General features: G+C 41.0%; 1 protein-coding gene across 1 annotated transcript in view; it reads right to left on the bottom strand.

The window, feature by feature from the left end:
* Positions 1–17,464, bottom strand: part of Rnf150 (ring finger protein 150) — a 223,540-nt gene that overhangs the window by 128,651 nt on the left and 77,425 nt on the right. The gene's annotated exons all lie outside the window — the stretch shown is intronic.

Below are 17,464 nucleotides of genomic sequence, written 5' to 3'. Positions count from 1 at the left end.
TGTGTGTGTGTGTGTGTGTGTGTGTGTGTGTGTGTGTGTGTGTGTGTAAAATTTTAAAATACTTAAAAATGAAAAATCATAAATAACTTCTGGGTTTATGGAATGGTATTTTGAATGGTTTGACAGGGATGGATTTAAAGGAAATTGACATGTTGCCAATGATCATTATTCCATTGGTTACTGTCTTGGTTTATTGTGTCTTCTCAAAAGACAGATCCCTAAATAAAACATGTACAAGCCTTAGAAAAGGGATTGGAGGAACTAAAGTTACAGGATTTTATAGGTCAAGACAGATGATAGAGAAGAGGAAAGGAAAGGTAGAAATTCTAAGCTCTCTGCTTCATCTCTGTCCAAAGTTACAACATTTGCAAGTTACCCCTTAAAATAACAACATATTTATAATTCAGAAAATAGCCAGAACTATCCACTCCAACCTAAGGGACTGGGATGATGATTTTTTGTTTGCTTCTAGCTGAATTGTGGCAAAAAAAATCCCTTCTGTGAACAAGCTACCCTAGATTAAAGGCATTGACTTAATTACTTTTCTCAGTTATTTTATTATGAACATTCCTTCCTCTCCTTCCTTAAATATCATCATCAGGCTTACCAGTCTTTGACCCAGAGACTGGATTTAGGAGACTACCAAGAATCAGATCTTTATTTTAAGAGAATTTTTATAGGAGAATTCCAGAACAAAATGTAGTGTTTAAAATGATTTTCTCCTCAGAGATTTTATTTTTAATGACTAAAATGATAAACATACAAAATCAAAGTTTCTAGAAAAACTACATACCCTTGCTCATTTTTTTCTACTTTTTCATGAATTTATGTAGCCCAGGCTAGTCTTGAGCTGTATATGTAGCCAAGGATGAGCCTGAACTGCTGAGTGCTGAGATTACAGGTGTGTATCGCCATGCCCAGTTTATGCAGTGTCGGGGATCAAACCCACGACTTGATACAAGCTTGAGGGACATTCTACCAACTGATATATTGTAGAACACATTTTAGTTCAGATTGATGGCAAGGAGAGTGCTGTTTAAAGGATTAGACATGTGTGCTGAACTTTCACTATCCTTCCCGACGAGCCTCCTGCCCTCCACTGCCAGCCGGTGGCATATGTTTAAGGACGAAACTGAGATTTATATAGCTGCAGTCTGGAAGTGCTTATGGAAACTTCCTCACATCTTCAAGTCTGCTTTGAGCAAACAACATTCATGCATCTTTAATGCTAAGCACTTCAAGAGGGCTCCTGAATAACAGCTATTTCAGTGATCGAGGGTTCTAGAAGTCGGGTTGTTTCTTTGTGTCTCTGACAGAGCCTAGCAAGTTTATAGGGAAGGCCCATTTAAAATATGGAGATGATAGTTTGGCCTTTTAAGGTTGCTTTCTAAGTTTGGCCTGTAGGTCAGCATTAGCCCACCAACCCTTCAAGTCACTTCCAAGTTCACCTGCTCCACAAACATCACTTTCCTTCACTTCTCTTCTTTTGCATTTGTGTGCATGTTTGTATGTATGCACACATGTAGGAATGGATGTGTAGTGGCATATTTTCCCTGAAAGTTGGAAGGAGTTAAGGTAGGAGGAGTAAGGAGAGGAAGAGGAGGAGGAAGGAGAGGAAGAGGAGGAGGAGCTAGGAGAGAGAGGATCAGAGAGAGGGGAACATGGAAGAGGATGTGCGTGTGTCTCTAGCAGTCAAAGGTAGTTGATATATCTGGGTTGGGTATTGAGTTATACCTCTGATTGTGTGGGCATCTTGTTATTGAACATTACCAAACATATAAAGCCTTTGATTAATCTCTAAGCATTAGAGTCTCATTCCTACTAGGTACAGCGTGGATGGCAGGATGGTCTTGGCTCAGCCCAGCCTTGTGGAGACAGTGTGGCAGATTGGCAGAGCTGGCGTCTCTTGGGTGCCAGGGCCGGTGTTTCTGGTTGTCTGTTTCTAGCTTTGGTGCGCCTGTCAAGGAGCATGGCAGCTTGAGCTAAGCAGAGCTGCCGCCACTTAAATGGACAACCTGCGCAGCAGCATTTATTAAATATAACAGTGACATGGATGTGCACTGTGTACATGTGGAGGCCAGAGGCCCATGTGGGGTGTCTTCCTCAATCACTCTTCACTGCATGTTGTGAGATAAGTTTTCTCATTAAACCTGGATTTGGCTACCCTGGCTGGCCAGTGAACCCCAGGAACTCTCCACCCCATTGGATCAGAATCCTTTTATGTGGATTCTAGATATCTAGAACTCTCGTCCTTAAATGATCATGTCTGACTCATGACCACGTTTTAAATAGTCATGTTGCACCAGAGAGTCGATTATTTAGCTCATTAATCTACAGAGAATTCTTCTTTCATTTTGGTCACTGTACTTATTTTTTATAGTTTTATTTCATCTTATTGGGTATGATAAAAGAATCCTTCCTGCATAACTTTTATATTTTTTAATTGCATTAGATTTTCCTGTTCTATTATCTATAGCATAGTTTCATGGATCTATGGTCACTGAGAATATTTAAAGATATTTTATCTCTTTCCCCTTCCCCAGTGGATGTGGGCTTCATTTGGATAATGTGCAGAGAGGTGGGATGCCACTCTACCTCCTGAAGCAGAGCATCATTACTGTCACATGAACAGAGAGGACATCAGCTTGAGAGGAGAGCTGATTCTTTGCCAAGCAAGACGAAGACCCAGGGCTCTAGGTTATCAAATCTTCTCAGAAGCAAAGTTTAGAGAGTATGAACAGCATTGGCGAACACTGTTCCTATGTATGACATGTTTGTAGTGCCTCTTCCTATTGCCAATAATGCCAAAAGGTGGTAGATACTCTTTATCCCAATCTTACAAAGCAGCAACATAGTCATCTAGGTCCTATGGATGACCACATTCTTCCTACACCCTCAGCTCACTCAGCGACTCTTCTACTAAAGAGTACACAGGTCCTTTCATGATTTCTTTTTCTCATAAGATCCTCAAAATGCGGGCACTTTCATTTGGTGGCTACACTGAAGAGAAACCAAAGTCGAGAATAAGAACTGGGTTAGATAGGCCCTTTACACCGAAGGAGAAGCAGACATGGTGGTTCAGCATGTCAAAGACCCCAGGAGCTGACTAGTCTCTAAAGTGCTAGGAGCATGCTTTTCTTAGTTAGGGCTGTCACAATCTAGGAAGCCTTAGTCTAGAACACAGCTTAATTTAAAAAAAATGAAGCCCATTAACTGCGGCAGGTTTTAGTCGAGGAGTAGGCAAGACTGGTGGATTGGAATGTGTTCAGATGATGTACCAAGATGAAGGTGGAATCTGCCTGTACCTAGTTAGCAGATATTCGGGGACACTCACAGTACAGAGACAAGTAAAAAGACCAAAAAAAAATGAAATACAAGAATCTCCACCTGGTTGTCAGAGCTCAGGGTAGCCTGAGTAGACTTTGGTCAAGGAAAGATTCCTGACCAGGTCAGGGCATTAAACAGTAAAAATCATTCCTGGACCTCTCCAGCATGGTTGTACACACCAAAGAAAAAGCATGTCTACTGACACACATGCCACTCCATAGCAAGAGAACCTATGGGTCAGAGGTCACAGAGGAAAAGAAGCACAGTCATTAAATCTGCACATGGCTGTCGGGGACCTTTTGTTTCTATGACTAATGAAGTTGGGGTATGGAGAATTCCTTGCTTGCTGCAAACTGAAACTAAACATAAGGATCGAATAAGAACATCTGATAAATGTTACAGACAATTCACTTCAGAGGCGGCTTCCCTTTCCATATGCTTCAGCTATTGAGTCCATATGTCTGTCTCCTCATTACATGCCCTGGAGCATAGACATGTCCTCTTGCTCTAGGGAGAAGGAAATCAAGTTGTCCATAAAGCCTAAGGCAAAGTCTCTTAGTGCCCCTCTCTTCCTCATGCCCTGTTCCTGGTGTTCCTTTGTCCCCTTGTGCAATCTGGCCTGTTTTGTAGTCTGTCAGCTAGTTCCAACCCAGTATGCTGATTTCTCATTTGCCCTATAATTAAGGACCACAAGCACGGGGTGGGGGATGTTTTTATTGTTCTGTGTGTATACAAACACAGTCTCTATCTATGGATCCATTAGCTCTCTGAAGATGTCAAGGACTTGAAATGCAGAATACAGACTGAACCATTAAAGATGGCATAAAGTATCTCGGTAATGTCTACAGTTAATAATGTAGCAATATATTATTTTATATATGCTAGAGTCAAGTAAGACATATGGAAGTTAATTTGCCAAATTCTTTTTTTTTATATGTCTGCTAGAAAATTTTTTAATTCTCTCTGTGCTTCCTCTATCTCTTGGTCAGCACTATCCTACACAGTAAGTGCACAATAAATGCTAGCTGAATAAGTAAAGGCAGAATAATGACTAATTGTCATTATTCTAAGACTTAGTAGATGATGGGGGTTCTACGGTGTCTTCAAGGACTTCCCATTTGTAATCTCACACCTGTGGGGAGGTGAGGTGAGAGATGAGAATTTAGTTGACTGTACTGCAACAAAAATAGATGAAAAGGAGCTAAGGTAAAGGCTGAGCACATTCGACAGTAGAATGACAGGCGTCTTCAGCACTAGTCTTTAGGAAAGTGCTGCCCATTATGAACAAAGGAGGCAGGTTTGGAGGATGAAACGCTTTTCTGCAGCATTTCTACCGATCTCCTTCTCTAAGACTAGGAATGAGCTACAACTGGCAAAGACAGCTCAAACACTATGTGCTCCAGCTCTTTGTAGCCAGGGAGCCAGTTATGTGACATTTCTAGGGAACTCAATTGTCGCTTGTCACTCTCTACATTCCCCAGCAACCCACTAACAAAGTACATATGTTCTTTCTATAAGAGGGATGTTGGGGGAGGGAGGCAAACACCAAGAAAAAAAACGAACACAGACTGGAAGAACTGTTTCCCAAGAACTGGTATCCAAACCCCTGGCTGAGCAAACGTCCTACTAAGGGATTGCACACCTTGGTCTGAATCTTGTGCCAGGTGAAGGTTCCCCATGGCCATTTTTGCTTGGGTAAAGAAGTCCTTTCTCATCATCCTTTATTGCTGAAAGTTGTAACCAATGTCTTCTTCACACACTCTCTGGATTTTGGTGGTTGTCTGTGACCGTCATGGCAGTGTTGCTGGCACAGCCTTCTGTTCAGCTAGGAAGGGAACGAGATCACAGCTCTGAGTCTCCCGTTCAGTGGTTGCAGGCAGCAGTTAGTGAGTGAGCTGCACAGCTCAGCTCTGACCTCTGAACTTCCCCTGTGAGTCTTGCCAATTGCACAAAACCATTAGTAGCACACATACCTCTCCCACGTACGGAGTATTGATTCCAGGGATTCTTACTGATGGACTCACTATCAAAATCTTACTTTGCAAGTGGCATACATGGTATTATGATAAGCTGGAACCTTCCTCCCGCCCCGTGTAGAATTAATCATATTTCTGGGTGCAGCACTAGACTAGACAACAGTCCTATTCAGACGTACTAATGTCAGGAGGGAAAAAAGGCTGGTGGGCTTTTAACATTTGACATTCATTAAGAGGCAATGACTGAAATTAGTTAGAATCCCTGGTGATTAATCTCCATTATGTGTGACCACAAGAGATGCCCAGTCACTTAGCCAGCTCTTTCCTAAGCTTCTGCTGAAGGACGGGGCATGTTTCCAAACCATTGGTCTAGTCTTAGTCATTTAATAGGGGGCCTGTATTTTGCCAACAGCTTGGGAGTTTAAAAGAGAGAGAAAAAATAAAGCCCGTTTCCTGCTGGAAAATTCTGGAAGTTTGCCATAACTGTTATAGACATTGCTCTTAGGAGATTCCTAAGAATCTCCTAAGATGGAGATTTAGCTTTATGGTTCATTAGGCAAATGGAGAATGAATTTTACTGTCAGTAGGGAATGTTGGAGAAAAAAGAAAAACGAAGTGGGCAGTGCGGGTCTATACTGTCAGCTTCCTCAGTTGTATAAGGACTGTAAGGTTTCAGTTCTTTTCCAGGCACCAACTGTTGCTTGTTTGAGGTTTAAATGCTAGTCTCAGTATTAGGAGTACAGTGGAAATGAAATATTTCTTAACTTTGACACATTTATATGGTTCTCAAGGCTAATTGTGACGTTTTGTTTACATTCTTGTTTTCCAATAGTAAAATTAGTATTTCCAATTAAAACCCGAACCTGTCAGCAAACTCCATGCTCTAAGAGGCAATTGACTGCTTGTGGGCTTCCTTTGCTAAAGTGAGCTTCATTTCAGAAATATCTAGAAATGAGCGATCACAAATATCAGTAATATTCACCCAAACCAGCATTATTTATTAGAATATACTACGTCAAGGATGGGAGATGACTCAATAAATGCTTGCTGTTCAAGCAGATGACTTGATCTCCAGCATCCATGGGCAAAGCTGGGTGTGGCAGCATGGAATCCCACTCCTGCTAGAGATAGGGGATTCTGGGGCTGGCAGATTATCTAGACTTTCCCATCAGATTCAAGGAGAGATCCTGTCTTGGAAAATAAGGTAATCCATTATAGAGGAAGACACATGTTATCAACCTCTAGTCTGAACATGCATGTGAATATACATCCACATCTGTGTGAGTATGCATGCGTGCATACATACCCTCTACACACAAATGTGCACTGCTTGTTAATGATCAGTTCTTTGCTTGGCCTTAGGAAGCAGGTGGTTCTAAGAATGGATGACCTAAATGTTTTTCACAGCTATTCTTGTAAGGACCCATGTCCTACCTGCATTTTAATGGAGAGGCTGACTAAATATAATGTGTGAACACATTGATATTCTCTGTGATGGAAAATTATGTAGAAACCACAGGAGGAACATATCTCTTTTTTAGAAAAGCAAGCATTTCCCCTGGATTGTATACTAGTTACTGAATATGCCTGTTCCTTGATTTTTTTTTTCACAGAAAATAGATTCTGTCACATGATGTCCATGCAACTTCCTGAGCCCTCTCTACTGGAGTGGTTGATATTTTTGTTATGCACCATAAGAAGGGCTACATAGTGTAAACCAGACATTCTGTATAACACTTAAGTTCAAGCCTACTGGGTCAAACAAATTCTTTGCATACCACCTCCAACCCTGGGTAAACTTGTAGGATCATTAGATCAGAGTAGCTGTCAGCACTTACTGCATGGGCATACTGAGTAATAAGGATTATGCTGTGTCTCACTGGAGTGTTAGTGTCAAAAGAAAGTTGACAATGACCCTCCTTACCATTATCATTATCGATTTAAGAGAAGTTGGATATCTTTATGAAACAATTTACCCTGACAATACTTCGCCCAGGTAGGGGAAATCATTGGTTATGCCAAACAAACTCAATTTGTTTAAACACTATGGCACCAAATGTCCAGAAGATTTGAAGCAAATTCTCAAAGAGATCTCTGCAGTAGCAGAAGTTCACTGTTCCATTGTTCACAATATCCAAGATGTAAAATTAACTCAAGCATTCATCCATGAGTGATGGGGAGCCAAATGCCTCATATACATAGGAAGGAATGTTATGTGAAAACGGCCCAGCCTTCCAAAGGAAGGAAATGCTGTCACATCATTGCAGAATAGATGAAACTTGAGATTATACTGAGTGAGGTCATGTAGTCACAAGATAAACACAGTATATAAATTCATTAAGTGACAAGGACAGAAATGAGAATGGTAGGGTAGTATTAGGGACTAGGGGTAGAGGAAGGCTGGGGTGCTTTCTGTTCAACCAGGATAGAGTTTCAGCTTTGCCAAGTGAAGAAAGAAGGCTCAGATAGAGACGTTTAGTTCAAATAACTCAGGATTCTCTGCCCCCAAAGAGCCCCGAAAGTGACATTCATGAGGTTACAGGTCCTCTTGGTGTAAGCCAGCATGTGAAAGGGTCCAGGTCAAAGTTCCTTTCTGCTGCTAACTAGCTCACCTTCACAAACTTCAATGTCATGAGCAGATGAATGCTCAGGCAGTCTGAGAAAAGGCTGAGGAATGCTTAGTGGAGCCAGAAGGGGAAGGATGCAAGCGAGCAATGCTCTTAACAGCAGCGGAGAAAAATGTATGTCTTCCAAAGTACTGATGTGGTAAATTAATATATGTTAATTATAGTAATCAAATGTTACTAATGCTTCGGGAGACATGTTAGTTATAAGAACATGGCACCATGAAGCAGAGACCCTCAGGAAGTACTCTGCTCATCTACAGCAGTACCCTTTGCCCAGTCAGCTGCTTTATGCACCCGGGAGTTGCAAGTCACACTCATCATATAGCATGGTGACATTCGGTGATGTCCACACAAGTGTAGAGTCAGGACTGTAAACCATTAGGATTAAAGTGATGTGTTTGATGTAAACCAGCAAACGATTTTCCAAACTGTTTTCATGGCTTCAGTTTCTAATTCAATAAATATCCTTTAGTGCCTGCTAGAGTACAAGCCCTTAAGTCAGTCACTGGGGCCAGTCCTGGAGGACAAGGAAAGTTAAAGACAGTGCCGTTGGCATTCCCAGGGAAGACCTGGAGCTTGGAAGCTGTGTTTGAATAACATCCAGAATGATTAGGGGCAGTTGTGGTTTTAGAAGGAAGGAGGAACTGAGAGGCAGAGCAACAGGGCGTTTGGGGCTGACAGAGTCGTAAATCTGTACAAGTACATACAGGAAGTGCATGTGGAGGCTTCTAAAAATATCCATTGTACAGGCATGAGGAACAAGGAAAACATAGCTGCCCTTTCCACCCTAGGGAGAGTCAGCTTAAAGTTTGCACGCAGGACTGTGCCTGACCTATCCCACTGCTGCACTCAATGTTGTCTCTGGCATACTGTAAATGCTTGCAAAATTTGTAGCACGACTAAGCCAGAGATGAGGGGACCATGACAGCCAAGGGACAGGTCACAGCAATCTGAAAATACCAGACTCAACATTTGGATTTTATCTTTCTTTCATATGGTAACAAAACATAGTTTATAGCACACTAAGCCCCTTTCGGAAGTGGTGTTAGCTATATGTTCAACATATAGCCCTCTAGAGGCTTTGGACAATGCACCCCTCATTTAGAATGATGGGTTGAATGAAGGGGACATCATTGGGTGGTTAGTGAATCTCTATTTTGAAGTGGTCACAACAGCATATTCCTTTTTTGATAAGGAAAGTCTTAATTGCAACACACTCATGGGCACTGCTAACTTATAAATTGACCAAAGAAAACTTGATAATACTATCTCAGACAACAGTCAATAAAAAGAAAAGAAAGTATTCACAATATAATACCCAAAACCCAACAGCACTGCATAAACAAAGGAAATGAATTTCTTAGCTGTAATCAACTTATCATACCCGAAGAAACCTTTAGCTCAAAATTGCAGCAAGTCACAGAATGCTCATTTGAGGTTTTCCAATATTTTTTATATACATTTTTTAATTTATTTTTATTTCATGTGCATTGGTGTTTTGCCTGGACGTATATTTGTGTGAGGATGTCAGATCCTCTGGAACAGGAGTTACACACAGGTATGAGCTGCCCTGTGGGTGCTGGGGATTGAATTAGGGTTTTCTGGAGGTGCAGTTAGTGCTCTTAACAGCTAGGCAAGCCATCTCCAGCCCCCTCCAATCCCCACTATTTTTAATCTTTATCTGACGTCCAGCTTCCTTGGCTTTGACTCCGAGTTTACTAGAAACTTGCCATTTCTCTTTATTTTTCATTCCATTCTTTATCTGAGCATAAGAAGTGATATTACAGTGGTTGACTATATGATAGGATACGGACTTGTGGAAGAAACACTGAATTTTATTTACCCTCAAAAAACATTTAAATTTTTTATGTGTGTGTATGTATATGAGAATGTATATATGTATATGTATGTGTATGTGTGCATATGTGTGTATATGTGTGTCTGTATATCTGTGTGAATATGTGTGTGCATGTGCATGTATGTGTGTGAGTGCATGTATGTATATGTGTATATATGTATGTGTGTCTATGTGTGTGTATCTACATGTGTGTGTATGTATGTATGTATGTATGTATGTATGTATATGTGCCTGTGTGTATGTGTATACATGTGTATACATGTGTGTGTATGTGCAATATATGTGCATGCATGTGAGTGCAGTGCACTACCAGAAGTGGTTGCTAGTTGCCGTGGGCATGGGGTTACAGGTGATTGTGAGCTGCCAGTGTAGGTGCTAGGATCCCAACATGTGTCCTCTGCAAGAGCAGCAAGCATTCTTGACTGCTGAGACATCTCTGCAGCCCCTTCTATTTCTTTTGTAAATGTGATATTCTGTTTACATGCCAGCCTTCTTTTTTCTTTTTAGGTAAGATCACTTATTCTCAGGATCTCCCCGTCTCCCTTAGCCTTTTCTAAAGCATGAAATCCAGCACCTACAAATTTACTTCATGCTCATCCCAAAGGCCACTGTAAAAGAAATAATCTTGTTTTTTTTTTTAAAGTTGATGCATTGTTATACTTTTATAAAACCACTGCCTGGCACTTGCTGAGAAAACCCTTATTTCAATGTGCAGATTATCTAGCGACAACAAGAAGAATCCATTTAATGGTTGAGATCAAGAAGCACAGAGTTGGGTAAGAACTTTAAAAGGCCCACTTTCGTCTAAAGGAAACAAAACAGCTCAAACCAATTTGGAATTTTCAAATTGCTTTGAAGGCACTAGTCCCAGTTTCCCAATAAAATAATATCATTTATTTTGCATTTTCATCATGTAAACAGAAGCCTGAATCATTTTTGTAATAAACTGTTGGACCAAAAAAGAATTTTTCCCAAGATAGAAAGCTAAGATACTGTATGCCAAGGACTGAATTATTCCCAGCTGTGAAAGTAGATTTCATCTTTGCCTGAGAATGCTGGGAGAAGCCGATCTGTGTCACTTGTATGACATGAAGAAGAGACGGTGGGTAATTAGCAATGCAAGTTAGTTAACAAGCATCACGAGCGTGCGGAGACTTAAGCATGGTTTGAAAAATGTTTTCATTTCCATATAGTGTGCCTATTTTAAGAGGACTTACACTTTAAAAGTGAACAGATAATCATGTATACTGACATATGATGATAGCAAGATTTTTTCATGAAGTTGAAATACTTATAGTTTGTAGGAAGAGTCAAGTGCAGATGCCTCACTATAAATAAATAAATATACACATACATTTATTTATTTTTTCACTCAGTGCCTCCTAACAACACCACGAGCGGCATGCATCTGCTTGATGTTTTTACAGTTTAATGTCACTTTTTGGCATCGTTATCCAAGATATTTACCACATTAACGTGTTTAGTAATTGTGGTAATATTAGAAACACTCATTTATTTAAAAATGAATCTATGCTATCCAAAGCTTATATTGAAAAATATGAATGCAGTTGCTTGTGGGTTAAGACTGAAGCTTAGGGAGCTATTTAAACTAAGAATGAACTTACAATGTTGACTGTTGGAAGTACACATCCCAGGAATACTTTTGTTAGATAATGTATTTTGTTAGATAATGTACATGGCAAAGATGGAAATGGAATTCAGATTTCGAACTCTGAAGTCAGTAACAGTGAATGAGCAGTACAAGAGTATGAGAGAAAGGTGCGAGGTGGAGGTGGGGGAACTAGAGAACACAGAGAGAAGGAAGAGGCGCAGCAAGAATCAGCTAAGTCATGACACTTTACTGGAGTAGATAAAAATCATGTGCTCACAGAGCCCAGAGCATCCCAGCAACACAGACAAATATTTTCCTAGATGAAACTGTAATAATTTGAAACTGTGGCATCATCAATAAATAGTAAACACATACTTTCCAATAAATAAGTGGGCCTAACTCCAGTGAGACTCATGGCAGGCATGCCTGGCTTCTTCCACACTCAGAGGTCAATAAAATCCATCCATCAACAGCAACAAAGCACAACAGAAAAACTGTAACACATATCTAATACACACACACATATGCATGCAATATAATTAATGGATTATATATTGTTCATATACACATATTATATAAGTAATATATTACATGCAATGTAATTAATGGATTGTGGATGACAGCCACAAATAAACATTTTAAGTTCAATTTACAGCAGTGCTTCCAAACATAAAATGCTAGAAGATCTACCAACATGATTACACTGAAAATATTTCGGAGATTTTTGAAGATGACTCAGTCGCATGGAGACAGTTGCATGGAGACACAGACCATATTCATGTTTGCATAATGGAATATTGTTAAGACGCATTGGTTGGCCATTAGCACCTCACAGGTTACTGTGAGAGTTACAGTCAGTAACACTCACTGTGAGTTGTGTTTGCATTGGTTAGGTGTGTGCTGATCAAAAGATCACACCTGGAGATTTAAGTCTTGCATAAAATGTGAGATGTGTTTACTTAAAGAATGAAATTGCTTCACACAAATAGAATTCCCTTTAACACAATAAAGGCAAATCAATACCCCCAGACATGTGTGCGTGTGTGCATGTGTGTGCGTGTGTGCATGTGTGTGTGTGTGTGCATGTGTGTATGCGTGCATGTGTGCGTGTGAGCATGCGTGCATGTACTTATGTGGAAGCTAGCTATCGACACCTGCTGCTTTCCTCTATCACTTCCCACAGCATCTTTTAGACAGTCTCCAGACCAGGAGCTCAGGTTTCACCTAGACTGGGTGAAGCCCCAGGGATTAGCCTGTGTTTGCTTCCCCCAAGACTAGGATTACAGACACTTGCAGATGAGCCTGGCTTTCTACACAGGTCCTGGGAACCTGAACTTAAAGCCCCATGCTTGTGTACCAGGTCACCTCACGAGTTTCCATGCCTCTTTATTTTGTCACCTCCGCTCTCTTAGCCTAGTCATAGAGGAAATCCAATATTCTCTCAAAAACTGGCTCTGTTAAAAAGTTCAACCACTTCAACTTGCTTCTTCGTCCTTTGAGGCTCGTCTGCAAGCTGAGCAAGATCAGCCCTTGTCTTCAGCATGTCTTCTAGGTAACCTGGCAGAGGGGATACACGTCTCATGGAAAACTGAAAGAGATATTTGACAATTTCTCTCACATATCCAGTGATCCAGTCATTTTTGGGCGATTCTTTGTTACTTTGGACAATACAATCTGAATATCAACATGGAAGGAAAAAACTGAGAATAATTTATTTATGGGCAGTAATCCAATAAATAATCAATATAGGCCTATTTGGTAAGGAAAACTGCAAATGTTTCCAAGAGATGAATAGGTAGCTGATAAAGAAGAGAATACAGTTTTATAAGTCTAGAAATAAGGGTGTGTGTGAAGGAGAAGAGAGACGGGCCACATGGACCTGTCATTTGCATCTCCCTGACAAAGGTGAGATCTAGGCTATCCACAGACAACGGCAGAGAAGAGCTCATACATTGACTGCTAAAAATGGCTGAGCCAGAACTCTTGTTTTAAAAGGCTCAGACATAATTGAAAGAGAATGCCCAGTTCTCTGTATAACCTGCCAAAGTCACATGATGCCTGAGTGCTAGCATCTTGCCTGGAGAAGTCGAATGGATGGAGACTAAATATACAAAGATACAGTCTTCTAACAGATACATTGTTGGCTTTGAATTCAGCTTGAGGTTTTTATTCTTTGCCACAGTTTGAATGTGTCCAGCAGCTTTTGTGTTAAAAATTTAGTCCCTGCCCAATATCAGCAGTGGGACTGTCCCGTCTTCCCTCGCTGGTGGCTTCACTACATCACTGCAGGCAAGAGGGATCCTTGGAAAGAAGGAGTTCAGCATCTGCTCCTTTTCATGAATGTATTCTGTTGCTTTCGCATCCTCTATCATGAATTTGACACAGCAAGACCATTACCTTGTAAGGCTCTCTCACTTTGGATTTTTCTGTTTCCAGTTCCTTAAGAAAAAAATTCTTTTCTTCATCAATTACTTAGTCTAGGATATTGTGTTATAGTAGATTAAACAGTCTGAGGAAGATACTGTAAATATTAAGGGAGACACAATATCTAAAGAACCTAAGTACTTAATAAGTGTTAGTTGTGTTGAGTCTTCCTGTTCCTTGCAGATACCCATATGACTCTCAGTGTGCCTCGGGGAGGCAGAGATGATTCATTTAGGGATCTGAGATGGGAGTTGTAGCCCGTGAGTCCCCAGTATTATTTTTTACTTTTGCATCTACTTTCACTTGGAAGATAACCTCTTTGTCTCTCTTCCATAACACAAGAGATATGAGCACCAATTAAACCACTGGATTTTCTAGATTAAAAATATCTGGCCAGTGGCCCACTTAGCCATCAGTCATCCTAGGAAATTGGTTTGGTTTAGTTGTGGCTGTAAATTCTGTAAAACAAAATGAGCTGCCTGGCAAGATATGACGCCTTAGTGGCACTTTCATTTTGGGGGTAACCAACAGCTGTACAATTGGACTTAAAGCCAGCTCAGTAGGAGAGAAGCAATGCCCAGTACTACGATGCTAACCAAGTACTTATGACTGAGAGGCATAGCCTCTATTTTCTTGTGTCACTTTAACTTCTAATATCATTTCAAATACTTATTCCTTATACCCTTAGATGGCTGCATCTCTCACTCCTCATCAACGAAGACTACCACAGAGATCCACACTTGTCAAAATGCAGAGGATAATGAGCCTGAGATCCCAACTCTAACCGATACATCTACGATGTAACGCCTACACTCAAGGTTCGTGGGGGTGGGGGGACACAAAAACGGAGTAGAAAGATTTCAAGAACCTGAGGACCTAGACACTGGGAGATTGTGGCCCTTAGAAGTGAAATCTTAATATAAAGTCCTAAAAAAAAGACCCGCATAATGACAACAGCAGTTGACATGCCAGGGTAGATGGGAGAAATTTCACAAGCTCCCCGGCCCCAGAGGAAGAGCTATAGGCGATCAATGGGTGCAGAATGAGGGAGAATCAATTTTCTGCAAAGGCGATGAGCTCCCTAATAGGTTATCTAATCCCCAGGGGTCAGCCCTAAATTCACACACATACCGGCAGCACTAAATGGAGTCAGCCCATGTGTGTGTGTGTGTGTGTGTGTGTGTGTTTAGAGAAGAGATCATGAATTTGAGAGTAAGGGAGAATTTAAAAGAGGAGAGAGAGACATGGGAATGGTATAAATACATTCTGCATGTACGAAATACTGTAAAGAAATTAAAAATATAAAAAGTCTCCATGTGAACTCAAGCTGAAACAAAGAATAAAGCAAAGAAAAACTGTGTCTGTGAACCCACAGAGAAGGGTTTCCTTACAAAAGGGAAATTGCAGGTGACAAAAATTGGAAACACTTTTAAATTTACAGAAATGTTAAAATTATGGTTCAAAGATGAGATCAGTGCAACAGGTCAGCAGTTATGAAACATAAGCTTAGCCTAATGACTGGCAGGTGGTAAAGCCTGTCCCTCTCAGGTCCTAGGAGAGGGCTAGGGGCAATTGTGTTTCCATACAAATGGTGGCATTTCTGTTTCCTATCTAAATAGATGTGAAGGCTTCTGTTTAAAATGAACATCTTCTTTTCTATTATTCACATCTATAACTGGACTGCAGTCCACTCTGCAGTTGCCAAAGCTTGTGGCTGTTATGCAAACTAGTTATTAGAGCATTCTAGGAAACACACACAACCACAGTCTGGGTGGAAGCGGTGTGGCAGGCTCTGCTTCCATACAACTGCTGTTTACTGACAACCACCAGGGCCAAAACGGATGCTCAGGTTCAGGAGTCACTGGCTCCATGTCATTGGAAGCAACACTCACGGAGAAGTTCCAAACTGCTGATGGCTTCCGTGGCTTCCAAACATCTGTGCCGCTTGAATCCCATGACCACTTCTTTGCTTCATTTTACCTTTGCCAGATGAAGAGTGAGTCAGACCAAAAGGCCAAAAATAAAAGTCAGACCAAAATCATTGGGTAGAGAGACTGTTTGTGCGCTGTATAGATGGACCACCTGTCACTTAAAATGTCCATGGCTTGTGGCTTAGGCAGGAAATAGGAGGTGGTACATCCAAGAGGAGAAAGAATTCTGGGATAGAGCCAGCTGGGAGATTCATCCAGGAAGATGTGAAGAGACAGATGCATGATGCCTGAGTACAGGTAACCAGCCACTTGGCAGAATGAAGGGTAATGTGGGTTAGTATAGTCAAAGTAGAGTCTAACTTTATGGCCAAGGTATTTGAGCCTGAGTCTTATTTCTGGGAACATGGGGCTAGCAAAGAACTGAACCTAACTTCTACATTGTTGTATTTAGCTTCTACTATCTTTATCCCATGGGCTGCACAGTTACTTCTAGATAGTAATGCTTTATCCACCCTGGGCCTTGGAGAGAGGAACGATGGTCACAATTCATTAGAAACACATACGAGGATATGAAGAGGTTCACCGTATCTAAATTATGTTTCTGAAACACTACCTTAGACTCCAATAAAGAAGAACACCCACTAACATCAAAAGCAAAGTAAGAAAGTATGTGCTTAAACTTGGTTTCAAAGATCAGTGTAGACTTTCTGGAGCTATGTGAAGCTTCCCTCTTTGTCTCTCTTGCTCTCTCTTTCTCTCTGTGTACATGTATGTGCATATGTGATCTCCTCTGATTTAATATGCTGCAAGTTGCTTATATCTAAAAAATCAGAAACACATGGAAGACAGTCTGTCTTTCATGCCAGCTTTTCTGTACGTTAAAGTGTTGTGACAGTATTCTGAATGAATGTGTCAAAAGTGCCTCCAGTCTTTCTCACTGCCCGCATTCTGGCCCTGTCTTGCACCAACCTCCGTTAATACGTTTCATATGCAGCACAGAAAGCCAGAGGCTGGTCCAGATGAAAACCTGGTCTTTCCTAAGCACACATTCCTGGAACTGATCAAAGCCTGATGTGCAAACACATAGTGAGTCACAGGATAAATGTTCATCAGAAATAAATAAATTCAAGTAATCCACCAGAAACTATTTATTATAAATCATTTACCTCGAGGAACAGAAAACTAAGGGTTACACAAATAATTTAAATATCTACGCTCAAGCATTCACACAAAAATACGACTAACACAGGGCAAAATACCAACAATTGTGTGTGTGTGTGTGTGTGTGTGCTTATGCATAGGTGTGAGTGGATTTGTATGAGTATGCAGAAACCAGATGTTCATGCCAGTCTCTTCCTGAAACACTCTCAAGCTTATTTTAAGGGCAGGATCTCTCACTGACCCTATGGCTCAGTGAATCTGCTTGAGGCAGGAACTCTCACTGACCCTATGGCTCAGTGAATCTGCTTGAGGCAGGATTTCTCACTGACCCTATGGCTCAGTGAATCTGCTTGACTAGCCAGCTAGTTCCAAGGATCTGCCAATCTGCTTCTCCATCGCTGTGATCACAGGCACAAGCGACAGTGCCTGCCTTTTCTATGTGGGTGTTGGGATTCAAACTCAGGTCCTTAGACTTGCACTTTACCGGCTGAGCTACAAACACACACACACACACACACACACACACACACACACACACACACACACAC

The sequence above is a fragment of the Grammomys surdaster genome, unplaced genomic scaffold, assembly GCF_004785775.1.
Source record: "Grammomys surdaster isolate TR1022 unplaced genomic scaffold, NIH_TR_1.0 125463, whole genome shotgun sequence".
Classification (NCBI taxonomy): Eukaryota; Metazoa; Chordata; class Mammalia; order Rodentia; family Muridae; genus Grammomys; species Grammomys surdaster.
Note: the sequence above shows the minus strand (reverse complement) of the source record. Positions and strands in the feature narration are given on the sequence as shown.